The sequence below is a fragment of the Capricornis sumatraensis genome, chromosome 10 (genome assembly GCF_032405125.1).
Source record: "Capricornis sumatraensis isolate serow.1 chromosome 10, serow.2, whole genome shotgun sequence".
NCBI classification, from domain to species: domain Eukaryota; kingdom Metazoa; phylum Chordata; class Mammalia; order Artiodactyla; family Bovidae; genus Capricornis; species Capricornis sumatraensis.
Genome location: NC_091078.1, coordinates 21,029,864 through 21,044,118, shown reverse-complemented (window position 1 = coordinate 21,044,118; position 14,255 = coordinate 21,029,864). Strand labels below are relative to the sequence as shown.

At 42.3% G+C, this 14,255-nt stretch overlaps 1 protein-coding gene and 1 pseudogene across 1 annotated transcript in view; one reads left to right on the top strand and one right to left on the bottom strand.

Moving 5' to 3' along the window:
* Positions 1-6,174, bottom strand: part of DNAJC12 (DnaJ heat shock protein family (Hsp40) member C12) — a 61,247-nt gene extending 55,073 nt beyond the window's left edge. Inside the window, exon 1 of the mRNA XM_068982123.1 lies at positions 6,101-6,174. The gene's annotated coding sequence lies outside the window, so the exon portion shown is untranslated. The remainder of the gene's footprint in view (positions 1-6,100) is intronic.
* Positions 6,175-11,006: 4,832 nt separating this feature from the next.
* LOC138087322 (tumor suppressor candidate 2 pseudogene) lies at positions 11,007-11,312 on the top strand (annotated as a pseudogene).
* The last annotated feature ends 2,943 nt before the right edge of the window (positions 11,313-14,255 follow it).

Below are 14,255 nucleotides of genomic sequence, written 5' to 3'. Positions count from 1 at the left end.
AACATTAAATACATTTTTGTGTCTCAGATTTATCCCTTATCTGGCTTTGAGAAAAGGGCATGGTATGTTTCTATCATTGAATAACGTTAATTAAACTATCTCTTTGCACATGATATTATCTGTCTATCTATTACCTAGTATCTAGAGATCTGTCTTTGCTGAATGGAAAAGAACATGTTTCTAGGACTTAAATACCTAAACACACGTTCAAAGAGCTTTTGAAAAGGAATGGATTATTTTTGATCCAAAGTAAAAGCACTTCTGAGTAATTAAAATAACAGAATATCAGAAATGATTAGCAATCTGATTTTTTTTTAAATGTGACACTCATCTTTCTAAGTATTTTATAGTAATCTTCTGAAGTAATTGCAAAAATTAGTCCATGGTTTTGCATTCCAAATAATGCTCACCAACAAAAGACAAATTCTACCCAGTCTTAATGGTCAACTAGCTTTGTTTACAATTAATCAATAACCCTAATATATTGTCCCACAAAGAGCTAAAAATATCATTCAGAGAATGAAATGCAACAATATTCAATCTCGTTCTTATTCAGCTAAACATTTTAAATTTCCCTTTGGTAAGCAAGAGCTGAGGATCGGGTTGCAGCTTGCTTGAATACAGATGCTGCTGCTGCTGCTGCTGCTGCTCCTGCTGCTGCTGCTGCTGCTAAGTCGCTGCAGTCGTGTCCGAATCTGTGCGACCCCAGAGACAGCAGCACACCAGGCTCCCCCATCCCTGGGATTCTCCAGGCAAGAACACTGGAGTGGGTTGCCATTGTCTTCTCCGTGAATACAGATAGAGGATGTCAATTATAATTTTGTTCATCTTCCAAAGGATCAACCTGGAGGTTAATGGAATCACTCTGAATAATGAAGGAAAATGCCCATATTTTATTTTTTTTAATGACCTCTTAAAATTCAATTATATATGTCCTCAATGAAAAAGTTAAACTCAGTTATAATGACTCAAAACAGTGTAAAATGAATCATCCCAGGACTCTAAATTCATTATGGAATTATTCTGAAATCTGCTAATTTTCAAAATTATGTTGGAAAACCCATCAGTATTAAGTTAGCAATAATTTTTTAGAAAATTAGTAAGCCAATATTTTTACAAAGTATCTGCCTCATTTTAAATTTTAATAATCCATTAATAAAAATGAAGAAATATTATGATTTCTTTCTCTTCCAATTGTAGAGAGGTAGTCATATTCATGGTTAAGGGCAAGAAATCATCATATCTTGCACACTGAATTTTCCTAATTTTTCTCCATTTTCCACAGCAATAGTATTCTCCCACCTGAAGTAAGCTATTTCTTTACCTAAAGGTTGTTCTTGTTACCAATCTTTTGTGCTTTACTTACATGTATAATTATCTGCTACAAAAGTTAAACTATCTCTGAGTCACTCTGTGTTCCAGTGATGACTTTTCTTGCCTTCTGACCTGCATATGTATTTTGATTCTGACTGGAAGTATTTTCCCATCTCTTGGCCAAGCTGAAGCCCTAACCCCTATTCAGGATTTTGTTAAGAGAACACTTTTTTCTCAAGAAAGCGTATTCTCAGGTTTAACATGGCTTTCTATGTGATCCTCTATTCTCAATCAGATTACATTTTTAGACACAGAATCCAATTATTTCTGTATTTTTAATTCCTTTACCCTCATATGCCTCTATCACTAAGTTATAAGGTGACTGAGCAGATGGCCTGACTACCAGCAGTTCACAGGTGCCCACCACAGAGTATGGCTTTAATAATATCTGATAAATAAATATTGTATCTGTGACACTTCTACATTACTGATTTCATCACGTAAGACCCCTCTGTGACCTGAACCTGCAGCTGTGTTTGAAATAAGTAACTTCAGTTAATCTGTATGTTGGCTTCTTTCATTTTGCTCCAGTTTAAAAGGTCAGGGCATTCAAAACATTCAGTAGTATCCAGTACCAAATATATTTAACAGGAAGAGAGCAATAACACTGGTCTATTTTTTCAAAATTTATTGAGGTATAGCTGACTTACAATGTTGTGTTGATTTCTTCTGAACAGCAAAGTGACTCAGTTGCACAAATGTATATTCTTTTTTGTTTTCTTTTCCATTATGATTTATTATAGGATACTGAGCATTGAACTGGAAAAGGTTAGTTTTCATTCCAATACCAAAGAAAGGCAATGCCAAAGAATGCTCAAACAACCTCACAATTGCACTCATCTCACGAGCTAGCAGAGTAATGCTCAAAATTCTCCAACCCAGGCTTCAACAGTACATGAATTGTGAAATTCCAGAAAATCTGAAATGGTTCCAGATATTCAAGCTGGATTTAGAAAAGGCAGAGGAACCAGAGATCAAATTGCCAACATCCTCTGGATCATCGAAAAAGCAAGAGAGATCTAGAAAAACATCTACTTCTGCTTTATTGACTATGCCAAAGTGTATGACTATGTGGACCAAAATAAACTGTAGAAAATTCTGAAAGAGATGGGAATACCAGACTACCTGACCTGCCTCCTGAGAAATCTGTATGCAGGTCAAGAAGCAACAGTTAGAACTGGACATGGAACAACAGACTGGTTCCAGATCAGGAAAGGAGTATGTCAAGGCTGTATATTGTCACCCTGCTTATTTAACTTATATGCAGAGTACATCATGAGAAATGCTGGGCTGGATGAAGCACAAACTGGAATCAAGATTGCCGGGAGAAATATCAATAACCTCAGATATGCAGGTGACACCACACATATGACAGAAAGCAAGGAAGAACTAAAGAGTCTCTTGATGAAAGTGAAAGAGGAGAGTAAAAAAGTTGTAGTAAAACTCAACATTCAGAAAACTAAGATCATGGCATCTGGTCCCATCACTTCATGGCAAATAAATGGAGAAACAATGGAAACAGTGACAGACTTTACTTTGGGGGGCTCCAAAATCACTGCAGATGGTGACTGCAGCCATGAAATTAAAAGACACTTACTCCTTGGAAGAAAAGTTATGATCAACCTAGATAGCATATTGAAAAGCAGAGACGTTACTTTGCCCACAAAGGTCTGTCTAGTCAAGGCTATGGTTTTTCCAGTGGTCATGTATGGATGTAAGAGTTGGACTGTGAAGAAAGCTGAGTGCTGAAGAATTGATGCTTTTGAACTGTGGTGCTGCAGAAGACTCTTGAGAGTCCCTTGGACTGCAAGGAGATCCAACCAGTTCATCCTAAAGGAAATCAGTCCTGGGTGTTCATTGGAAGGACTGATGCTGAAGCTGAAACTCCAGCACTTTGGCCACCTCATGCAAAGAGTTAACTCATTGGAAAAGACTCTGATGCTGGGAGGGATTGGGGGCAGGAGGAAAAGGGGACGCCAGAGGATGAGATGGCTGGATAGCATCACCGACTTGATGGACATGAGTTTGAGTGAACTCCGGGAGTTGGTGATGGACAGGGAGGCCTGGCATGCTGCGATTCATGGGGTCGCAAAGAGTTGGACATGACTGAGTGACTGAACTGACTGAACATTTGTTGTAAAGCTGGTTTGGTGGTACTGAATTCTCTTAACTTTTGCTTGTCTGAAAAGCTTTTGATTTCTCTATCAATTTTGAATGAGGTCCTTGCCAGGTACAGTAATCTAGGTTGTAACCTAGGTTTTCCCTTTCAGTACTTTAAATATATCCTGCCATTCTCTTCTGGCCTGTAGAGTTTCTGCTGAAAGGTCAGCTGTTAAGTGCATGGGGTTTCCCTTGCATGTTACATGGTCCTTCTCCCTTGCTGCTTTTAATATTCTTTCTTTGGGTTTAGTCTTTGTTAGTTTAAATAGTATGTGTCTTGGCATGTTTCTCCTTGGGTTTATCCTGTATGGGACTCTTTGTGCCTCTTGGACTTGATTGACTATCTCCCTTTCCATGTTGAGGAAATTTTCAACTATAATCTCTTCAAAAATTTTCTCATACTCTCTTTTTCTCTTCTTCTGGGACCCCTATTATTCGAATGTTGTTGCATTCGATATTGTCCCAGAGGTCTCCAAGACTATCCTCAGTTCTTTTCATTCTTTTTACTTTATTCTGCTCTTCAGAAGTTATTTCCACCATTTTATCTTCCAGCTCACTGATTTGTTCTTCTGCTTCAGATATTCTGCTATTGATTCCTTCTAGAGTATTTTTAATTTCAGTAACTGTGTTGTTTGTCTCTGTATATTTATTCTTTAATTCTTCTAGGTCTTTGTTAATTGATTCTTGCATTTTCTCCATTTTGCTTTCAAGGTTTTTGATCATCTTTACTATCATTATTCTGAATTCTTTTTCAGGTAGTTTTGCCTATTTCCTCTTCATTTATTTGGACTTCTGTGTTCCTAGTTGGTTCCTTCATTTGTGTGAGATTTGTGCTGAGTTTTTGTTTTTTTGTTTGTTTTTCCTCTGATGGGCAAGGCTCAGTGAGGTGGTAATCCTGTCTGCTGATGGTTAGGCTTGTATTTGTTTGTTTGTTTGTTTAGATGAGGCATCCTGCACAGGGTGCTACTGGTGATTGGGTGATGTGGGGTCTTATATTACAGTGGTTCTCTTTGTGTGAGTTCTCACTATTTGATACCCCCTAGGGTTAGTTCTCTGGTAGTCTAGGGTCCTAGAGTCAGTGTTCCCACTCCAAAGGCTCAGGGCTTGATCTCTGGTCAGGAACAAAATTTCCACAAGTGGTTTGTTATGGCATTAAATGAGATTAAAACAAATATCCAAAAATTAGAAACCAAAGATGAACCCTAGGCAAATGGCTGTTACAAAATCAGGCAAATAATAATTCAAATAATGGAATATCCACATATACATATACACCCATGAGCCAAGTCAAAACAGTCCAACAAAAATAAAGTACAGTAGATTGATCTGGCAAACAAAGGAAATCAAAAATTATTATATTTGCCAGCTAAGAACAAAACTAACTAAAGCACAAACTGGAAAACAAAACTAAAGCAAGGTGCCAAGTGGGGAACAAAGCAATGAAAACAAAACTAACAACTATGTTGAGAGGACAGGAAAAAAAGAAAGAATGGATATGCAAAGTCAAATAGAGGTAGATGAAGAAGAGTTATATATATTCAAGATTAACTGCAAGGGGAAAAGCAAAGTAGGAAAGGGAAACAAAGGAATAAATGTAGAAAAAATATAATAGGTTTAAAAAATTTAAAGTTAAAATTATAAAAAAGAGAAAAGATTTTTTTAAATGAAAGAAAAAAAAGAGAAAAAAAGGAAAACTCCACAGAACTACAAAAGCCCAATGTAGATACAGAGGTTTATAACAACAATAAAAAGTGTGACAATACACACACACACACACACACACACACATATATATATATACACTCCATAAGCAAAATCAAAACAGTCCCACAAAAACAAAGTACAATAGCTTGACCCAGCAAACAAAGGAAACCTAATATTATATCTACCAGAACAAAAGTAACTAAAGCACAAACTGGAAAACAAAAGTAAAGCAATGTGCCAATTGCAGCATAAGGCAATGAAAATAAAACTAACATATGTTGAGAGGAAAGGAAAGGAAAGAAGAAAAGAATAGCTATGCAAAGTTAAAGGAGGTAGATGAAGAAGATTTATATACATTGAAGATTAACTGCAAGGGGAAAAGAACAGTAGGAAAGGCAAACAAAGGAATAAATGTAGAAAAAATATAATAGGTTTTTAAAAATTAAAATTATAAAATAGAGAAAAGAAAAAAAATGGAAGAAGAAAGAGAAAAGGAAAAAAAGGAAAAAACTCCACACAATTACAAAGGCCCAATGTAGAGGCAGAGGTTTACAACAACAATGAAAAGTGTGACTGAATAAACACATGTACATATACACCCATAAGCAAAATTAAAACAGTCCAACAAAAATAAAGTACAATACATTGACCTGGCAAACAAAGGGGACCAAAAGTTATGTCCACCAGAACAAAACTAACAAAAACACAAAGTGGAAAGCAAGACTAAAGCAAGGTGCCAACTGGGGTATAAAGCAATGAAAATAAAACTAACAAATATGTTGAGACTAAAAGAAAGAAAGAATAGATATGCAAAGTTAAATAGAAGTAGATAAAGATTTATATTTATTAAAGATTAACCCACCAGGGGACTTCCCTGGTGGCTCAGACAGTAAAGTGTCTGTCTACAATTCGGGAGACCAGGGTTCAGTCTCTGGTTTGGGAAGATCCCCTGGAGAAGGAAATGGCAATCCATTCCAGTACTATTGCCTGGAAAATCCCATGGACAGAGGAGCCTGGTAGGGTACAGTCCATGGGGTTGCAAAGAGTCGGACACGACTGAGCAACTTCACTTTCAATGATTAACTGCAAGGGGAAAAGAACAGTAGGAAAAGCAAACAAAAGAATAAATGTAGAAAAAATAATAGATTTTTAAAATTGAAGATTATAATTTAAAAAAGAGAAAAAACAAACTCCCCAGAACTGCAAAAGCCTGATATAGAGGCAGAGGTTTATAACAACAATAAAAAAATATGACTGAGAAAAAAAAAGAAAAAAAAGCTCAAAAGCTTAGAGTTCATAGTGCCAATAAAATCAACAACTACAACAGAGGCGGGGGAAAGGAAAACAAAAAAGGAAAAAAAATCCAAATCTACAGAACACTTATGTCAAAACATAAGAATAATAAATGTTTTTCTTGAGTCACTGCTGTCAGAGTCCTTTCCCTTGCTGGGAGTCACAGTTCACTCCACCTCCCTAGGATGCCCGATAACACTGTGCTGATCTCTGGACCTGCTGTGAGGGCAGCTCAGGTTCTAATCTGTGTGTTCTGTAGATTCTAATCTGTCCTACTCCTGTGTGTTCTTGCCTCCAATGTCCACAGCTATCAGAACTAGTGCGTTTTCTTTTGTGGGAGCTCTCAATGGCCTTTTATATATTTCACAGACACAGAGTCTACCTAGTCGATTGTGTGGATTTCATCTGCAGCTGTACAGCTGGTGAGAGGGTTTTGGGTCTTCTTCCTCAGTCACACTGCCTCTGGGTTTCAACTGTGATTTTATTTCCACCTTTGGATATGGGTCATCCACTGGGGTTTGTTCCTGAGGCTGCCCTGGAGGACTTGGCTTTGCCCTTGTGAGGGCCAGGTGTGGAGGTGGTGCAGCTGCTTGGGTTGCAGGGGTCCTGGCAGCACCAGGTACTCAGGGGATTTGGAGGCTAGGGCAGCAGGAAATATAGTGCTCTAGAAGGGTATGTTAACCAGTATTGGCCAATACACTCCGGTATTCTTGCCTGTAGAATCCCCCTCAATGACAGGGAAACCTGGCGGGCCACAGTCCACAGGGTCACAATGAGTCAGACACTACCGAAGCGACCCTGTGTGCATAGGCACAAGACTTCTTTTGCCTGTGGCAGTCTGTCCCAGTGAGAGTTGAGCGTGAAGGTAGCGCAGCTGCTTGGCTTGCGGGGCCCCTGCCAGCACCAAGTTTGCAGGGACACGGACTGCCTCCGCCACAGGAGTTATGGCCCTATCAGAATCTTTTCTCAAGCTTCTTGTAGCTGGCAATCAGAAGGCCTCTTTGGCCAGTCTTTCTCCATAGCTCCAACCCTTCAGGCACTTAGAGGGCTCCCTTGCCTGGAGTCCTACTTTGTAGATCGGCGAGTCAGGCACTTAAAGGGGCACTCTGGGTGGGGTCCTACTCTGTAGTTCAGTGCATCAGGCGTTTGATGGGACAGCCTCTCTATTGTTCAGCTGCCAGTGCTAGTGTGCTGGGGAAGAGAGGCTATGGTGATGGCTCCAACCCCTATGTGTGACTTGCTTCCATGATTGCCTGGCTTTCCTCCACAGGCATTTCCCACCACAATCTCCTCCCTCACATCCCCTCAATCTGTCTCTTTGCAATCAACAGCAGCCCTCGCCCTGGGATTGCTCCACAATCCCAACTCCAGCTCTCAGCCATTGAGCCACCTAGGGTATGTATGACTGCGGCAAGGGCTATCTGATTCTCATTCCATTTAGGCTGCCACAGATCAGCTGCTTCCCTCAGCCTTAAATGTTTCTCCTCTGACTCAGACAATTGCCCCGGTATGGGGATCGGACTCCTGCTTCAGTTCCCCCACCCGCTGAGGGCAGGAGTCCTACTAACACTCCCGTTTTTCCCCCAGTTCTTAGTCCTACTGAGTTTTGCTGGCGGCCCACTCCAGTACTCTTGCCTGGGAAATCCCATGGACCGAGGAGCCTGGTAGGCTGCAGTCCATGGGGTTGCAAAGAGTCAGACATGAGTGAGCGGCTTCACTTTCACTATTCACTTTCATGCACTGGAGAAGGAAATGGCAACCCACTCCGGTGTTCTTGCCTGGAGAATCCCAGGGAAGGGAGCCTGCCATCTATGGGGTCGCACAGAGTCGGACACGACTGACGTGACTTAGTAGCAGTAGTAGTATATATTCTTTTCTGCTGGTCAGGTACTCCTGTCCACTCTCAGCTGGTGCTCTGCATGCTTCTGTGTCTGAAAGGGTATTCCTGATGTATCCATGGAGAGAGATGTGTTCCACGTTCACCTACTCCTGCGCCATCTTGCTCCTCCTATGTACTACATTTTATATCACTAATATCAGGGAAAAGGAAATCTGTAGATGAAATTATTAGAAAATTGGTCCTTTGAGGACCCATCTCTACTTGCCAGTATGTTTTCTCCTGAGCATTCAAATACTTCTGAGTTGAAATCCAGTTGTAATTTAATAGCTATGTGTCTTTGAGGGTTTACATTCACTCTGTTCATCCTAGCATTCTATGCAACTGTTTTGCTACACCCGCTCCCCTGCCAGGGCTTCAATACAAGAGACAAGGTGAAGTGAAAAGACCAGCCATTGTCTCTCCACCCGGCCTCCTCAAGTCTGGTGTCACTCTGCTTTTTCAGTCTTAATACACACTGTCACTGCAAAAATTAAACAGGCAGGCTTAGTACTTTCTAGGGGTGTGTGTGTGTGTGTTTTAGTCGCTCAGTCGTGTCCAACTCTTTGTGATCCCATAGACTGTATCCTGCCAGTCTCCTCTGTCCACAGGATTTTTTCAAGCAAGAACACTGGAGTGGGTTGCCACACCCTTCTCCAGGGGACCTTCCCGACCCAGGGATCAAACCTGGGTCTCCTGCATTGCAGGTAGATTCTTTACCATTTGAGCCACAATCTACACTTTATTGAAGAGCTTGAAAAAGAATGATGGAGTCCAGGTGGGTGAACCTGTGACGGTGGAAAGACAAAAGGGAAACACACCTGAAAATGGGGCGCTTGTGCCGTGACCTGAGCCATCTCCACTCTGATCACCCTGTTCTGCATGGTCAGGAGATAAACAGGCATTGCTTGTATTTGTACCACAGCTTTCAAATGTAATTTTATCCTAAAGGTAAGATCCATGGATATAACAAAGCAGCAATAAGCTGCTGTATTTAAACTATATTCCTGCAGGAAATTATGAAAGTTCAGAATTAGAAAGCTTACCTTGTTTGCATAGCAACTAAGGACCTTCAGATGCACTGGGTTTTACTCTTAAAGATGGGAAGAGGGGTTTCACTCCTGACTGGTTTGGGACAATGCTCACTAGGGCTCAGAGGGGAGTCTGAAACACTTTAAATGGCAGGTCATTTTCTCAAGCAGTTTTCTGCCTGTAAGCGGTTCCTGCCGTTCTGTTCCCCACAATAGGATGGGCAGTCAGACAGCTACTGGGGGCTACAGAGTTCCACAGGGACCCCACAGATGATGGAAACCAGGCTGTGACCCAACAGCCAGGAGGGTGCAGTCATTCCTGTAAATGAGCCCCCACAGTCTTCTGTTACAAGGATAAAGTCAAACATGAATTGTCCTCTTAGGGTCCTGTGCTGACAATCTGGTCTACTCTCCACAACTCACCACCTGCCATCTCCTCCTCAATTATTCATCAGGAAAGTGAGGAAATACAGCCCTTCCATGGAGCACAGGGCTGTGGAATCCACAGAAATATCCCAGAATGAAAATCGTATCTTCCATGTACTACTTTATAAGTTGGAATCAATTTTGGTTTCCAACTGAATGTGAGAATTGCAAAATACAAAATCTTTTTAAAATCCAGTTGAATTCTGCCTAATTTACTCGTTACGTGGTAGTAGAATCTCTTATTTTAAGACAAAGGAGGGAGCAAATTTCCTTTCCATAACTGTATGTGGTAAAACACTTAAATCAGGCAAAACATGTGGATATAAAAACCCAACTCAACCTAATCCAACACAGCAAAAAAGCCATTTGTGCTATCTCTAAACTTAGAAACTGATCTCTATATATTTGAAATCATCATGTGAAAAATGTAAGCTATGGAGCAAATGTCAAAATAGTGTCTTGATCTCCCTGGTGTTTTCAGAATGCTAAAGCCAAAACTGTGGTGCTGGAGAAGACACTTGAGAGTCCCTTGGAAAACAAGGAGATCAAACCAGACAACGCTAAAGGAAATCACCCCTGAATGTTCACTGGAAGGACGGATGCTGAAACTGAAGCTTTGGCCACCTGATGCAAAGAGCCAACTCACTGGAAAAGACTCTGACGCTGGAAAGACTGAAGGCAGGAAGAGAAGGGGATGACAGAGGGTGAGACGGCTGGATGGCATCACCGACTCAATAGACATGAGTTTGAGCAAATTCTGGGAGATGGTGAAGGACAGGGAAGTCTGGCATGCTACAGTCCATGAGGTTGCAAAGAGTTGGACGTGATTAAGTGACTGTACAACAACGTGTGTGTGTGTGTGTGTGTGTGTGTGTGTGTGTGTGTGTGTGTGTGTGTAGTGGTGGTTTAGTCACTAAGTTGTGTCTGACTCCTTGCGACCCCATGTACTGCAGCACACCAGGCTCCTCTGTCTATGGGGATTCTCCAGGCAAGAATACTGGAGTGGGGAGACAGCGGAGCCTGCGGAAGGCGGCGGCGGCGCGGCATCTGAGAACCAAGGCCCAGGCAGGGTATGGTGGCGCCCACGGCCTTGAAAGAGCGAAGTTACCGCGGGGCCCGCCATCAGCCGGCAGCCCTGACATGGCGCCAGCGGCTCCAAAGCTCGGGGCCTGCGGCCCTTCACCTCGGCGGCGGTCGCTGAGCAAGCTTTGGTGCGACCGCGAGGCCGAGTCGTGCCCCGCTTCGTATTCACGCACAGCGGCTCCATGTTCTGTGACGAGGATGGGGATCTGGCTCACGAATTCTATGAGGAGACAATCGTCACCAAGAATGGGCAGAAGTGGGCCAAGCTGAGGCGGGTGCATAAGAACCTGATTCCTCAGGGCGCCATGAAGCTGGATCCCCCCAGCATCCACGTGGATTTCCCTGTGATCCTCTATGAGGTGTGAGCCTGGGGGATGGCAGGCATAAACACGCCCTGCCCCAGCAAGACACCCCCCGGCTCAAGGTGTGGCTTCCATTGAGGAACCTAGGCTGGGGCCACAACCCTGAATAAACTCCACTGGCCTGGAACCTTCAGCTGTGAGCAGGGCAGTCCTACAGTGCTGGTTGGGTGTTGGTTTGTATGTGGACCAGAGATGGCTGGAAGCTGGTGAGGGCTGACGGCGGAGTTACCAGTCCACCTTTCCCAGCAATCCCTACAAGGAGCATGGCAGGGCACATGCTGGTCGGGAATGCCTGGTTCCTGTGCCCTTGCCTGGCCTGCATTCTTCCAAGCTTGCCTAGGGCCCAGCCCTGCTAGAGGCTGCAGTACTTTACAAGCAAGGTCTGCCTTTTTCCAGCCCCAGGGCAATGGGAGCTCTACAAAAGTGGGAACTTCCTTTCCCTCACTTCCTTTACCCTCTCGTTGGAGCATTTCAGCCGTTTGCTACCTTGATTCCTCCTGTGTTGGACAGAGGCTGGGGGGTAGAACAAGCCTGATTTTTCCTGCCTACCTGCCCATTTGTTCCCAGCCCCACATGGATGGACAATTTGCTGGCTGTTAATAGAAGTAGGGACTGGTGTGGGAGGTTTCTCCCTCTACCCAGGGCTGGCCCGATCCCTCCCCTCTGCAACTGGCTGTTCTCCCCGCTACAAGTTGAGAGGGCAGAGGATGGGGAGCAGGAAGGGCTCTGGATGCCTGTGCCCCATCCCACCTACTGTATCTAATCCCCCTTGCCCTTGCACATCCACCACCCTGTGGTAAGGCACAGCACCCTAGGGCTGGTGCCAGTAGCTCTGAGGAGCCCACCACCCCTTTTCCCTACAGTATACCCCTCCCTTCAGTATCAGTCAAAAGAAAAGTACTGGAGCCCCTGGATAGGGGCAGAAAGGAGAGAACAACCATTAATAGGATTACTTAAAATGTGAAAGCCTGTAAATAGTCTAGTCCATGATGTTGTTGGGGCAGAGTCTGATTTCTACATAGAAATGATTTTTTTTTTAATTTCTTACTGTGAAAACTCTGTGCTTTAAGCATGTGAGAAATGGCTTGGGGAGGGTAGTCCTCAATCTAGGAAGGCTGTTGTGTTATTTGTTCAATAAAATTATTTGTAGACCCTGCAAAAAAAAAGAATACTGGAATCGGTTGCCATTTCCTTCTCCAGGGGATCTTCCCAACCCAGGGATCAAACCGGGGTCTCCTGAATTGCAGGCAGATTCTTTACAGACAGAGTTATAAGGGAACCCCAAATATATAGATATAGATAGATATGTATATATAGATATCTATACATATATGGATGTTGTCACTTATATACATATTATTCCATCCAAAAGTATAATACACTCTTTTCAAGTGTATGTGGAACATTCTCTATGATACATTACATGCTAGGCCTCAATACAAGCCTTGATAAGTAAGAAAATTTAGAAATAATATCAATCATCTCTTCTGACCACAACACTATGAGACTAGAAATCAACAAGAAAACTGAAAAAAGCACAAACCCTTGGAGGCTAATCAATATGTGACTAAACAGCCAATGGACCACTGAAGAAGTTTTAAAAAGTAATAAAATTAATCAAAATACCTGGAGACAAATGAAAATGAAATGACCCACAGGTCTATGGGATGCAACAAAGGAGGTTCTAAGAGGGAAGTTGTAGTGATACAAGTTTGCCTCAAGAAACAAGAAAAACCTCTAACAATCTAACCTTATGCCCAAAGGACTAGAAAAAGAATAAAGCAAACCCAAATTGAGAAGAAAAGAAATCTTAAATATCAGACTATCAAGATAAGTAAATAAAAAGTTGAAAAACAAATAAGATCAAGGAAGCAAACAGCTGGTTTTTTGAAGAGTGAAACAAAACTGATAAACCTTTAAACAGACTCAATCAAGAAAAAAAGGGAGAGGGCCCTAATCAATACAAACCAAACATGAAAAATGTTACAACTGGCACCACAGAAATACAGAGGTTCATGAGAAACTACTATGAGTAACTATACATCAATAAAATAGACAAGCTAATAGAAATGGACAAATTCTCTGAAATGTACAACAGCCCAAGACTAAACAAGGAAGAAATAGAAAACACCAACAGATCAATTACCAGTACTGAAATTTAACCAGTAATTTAAAACTCCCAACAAACAGAAATCCAGGACCAGATGGCACCACAGATGAATTCTACTAGCCATTCAGAGAAGAGTTAATGCAGACCCTTCTGAAACCATTCCACAAAAGCTGCAGAGGAAGGAACACTTCTGAACTCATTGAGGCCAGCATCACCCTGCGGCCAAAACCAAAAAAAATAAATCACAGAAGCAAGAAAGTTGCAGGCCAGTAACACGGATAAACATAGATGCAAAACCTTCAATGAATTAACAGGGAAATTCAGGAATTTGTTGAAAGGACCACACATGATCAAGTGAGATTTATCCCAGGGACGGAAGGATGGCTCAGTATCCACCTATCACTGTGATACAACACAGTAACAAATCAAATAAAAGCCATCTCAGTAAATGGATGTTGCAGCCTGGTGAAGCAGAGACCAGAACCTGCCCCGTAACTCGAGGGTCCAGCAAACCGCACCCTCCTTGTCCTAGTAAGCATGCCTAACGGACATTCCTGGGGCGGGACGTGCTCTCTGCTCCGCTTCACAGCCTAGCCCTGCGTTCGTCCCCGTGGAAACAAAACAAGCTATTCCTGATCAAGAGCAGAGCCTGCGCTAATCAAACTCCCCTGTATAGCTAGTCCCTAATGATGTCATGTGACTTCTGCCAATAAAAGTGCGGGCTGGAAGCAGCTATTTTGTCTTCGTGCCATGGAGAGCAGGAGGCTCCTCTGACTCCCCGCTTGCCAAATTACATGTCTGTCTTTTTATTACGCGCTCGCCCTTGTTTCAGGTCT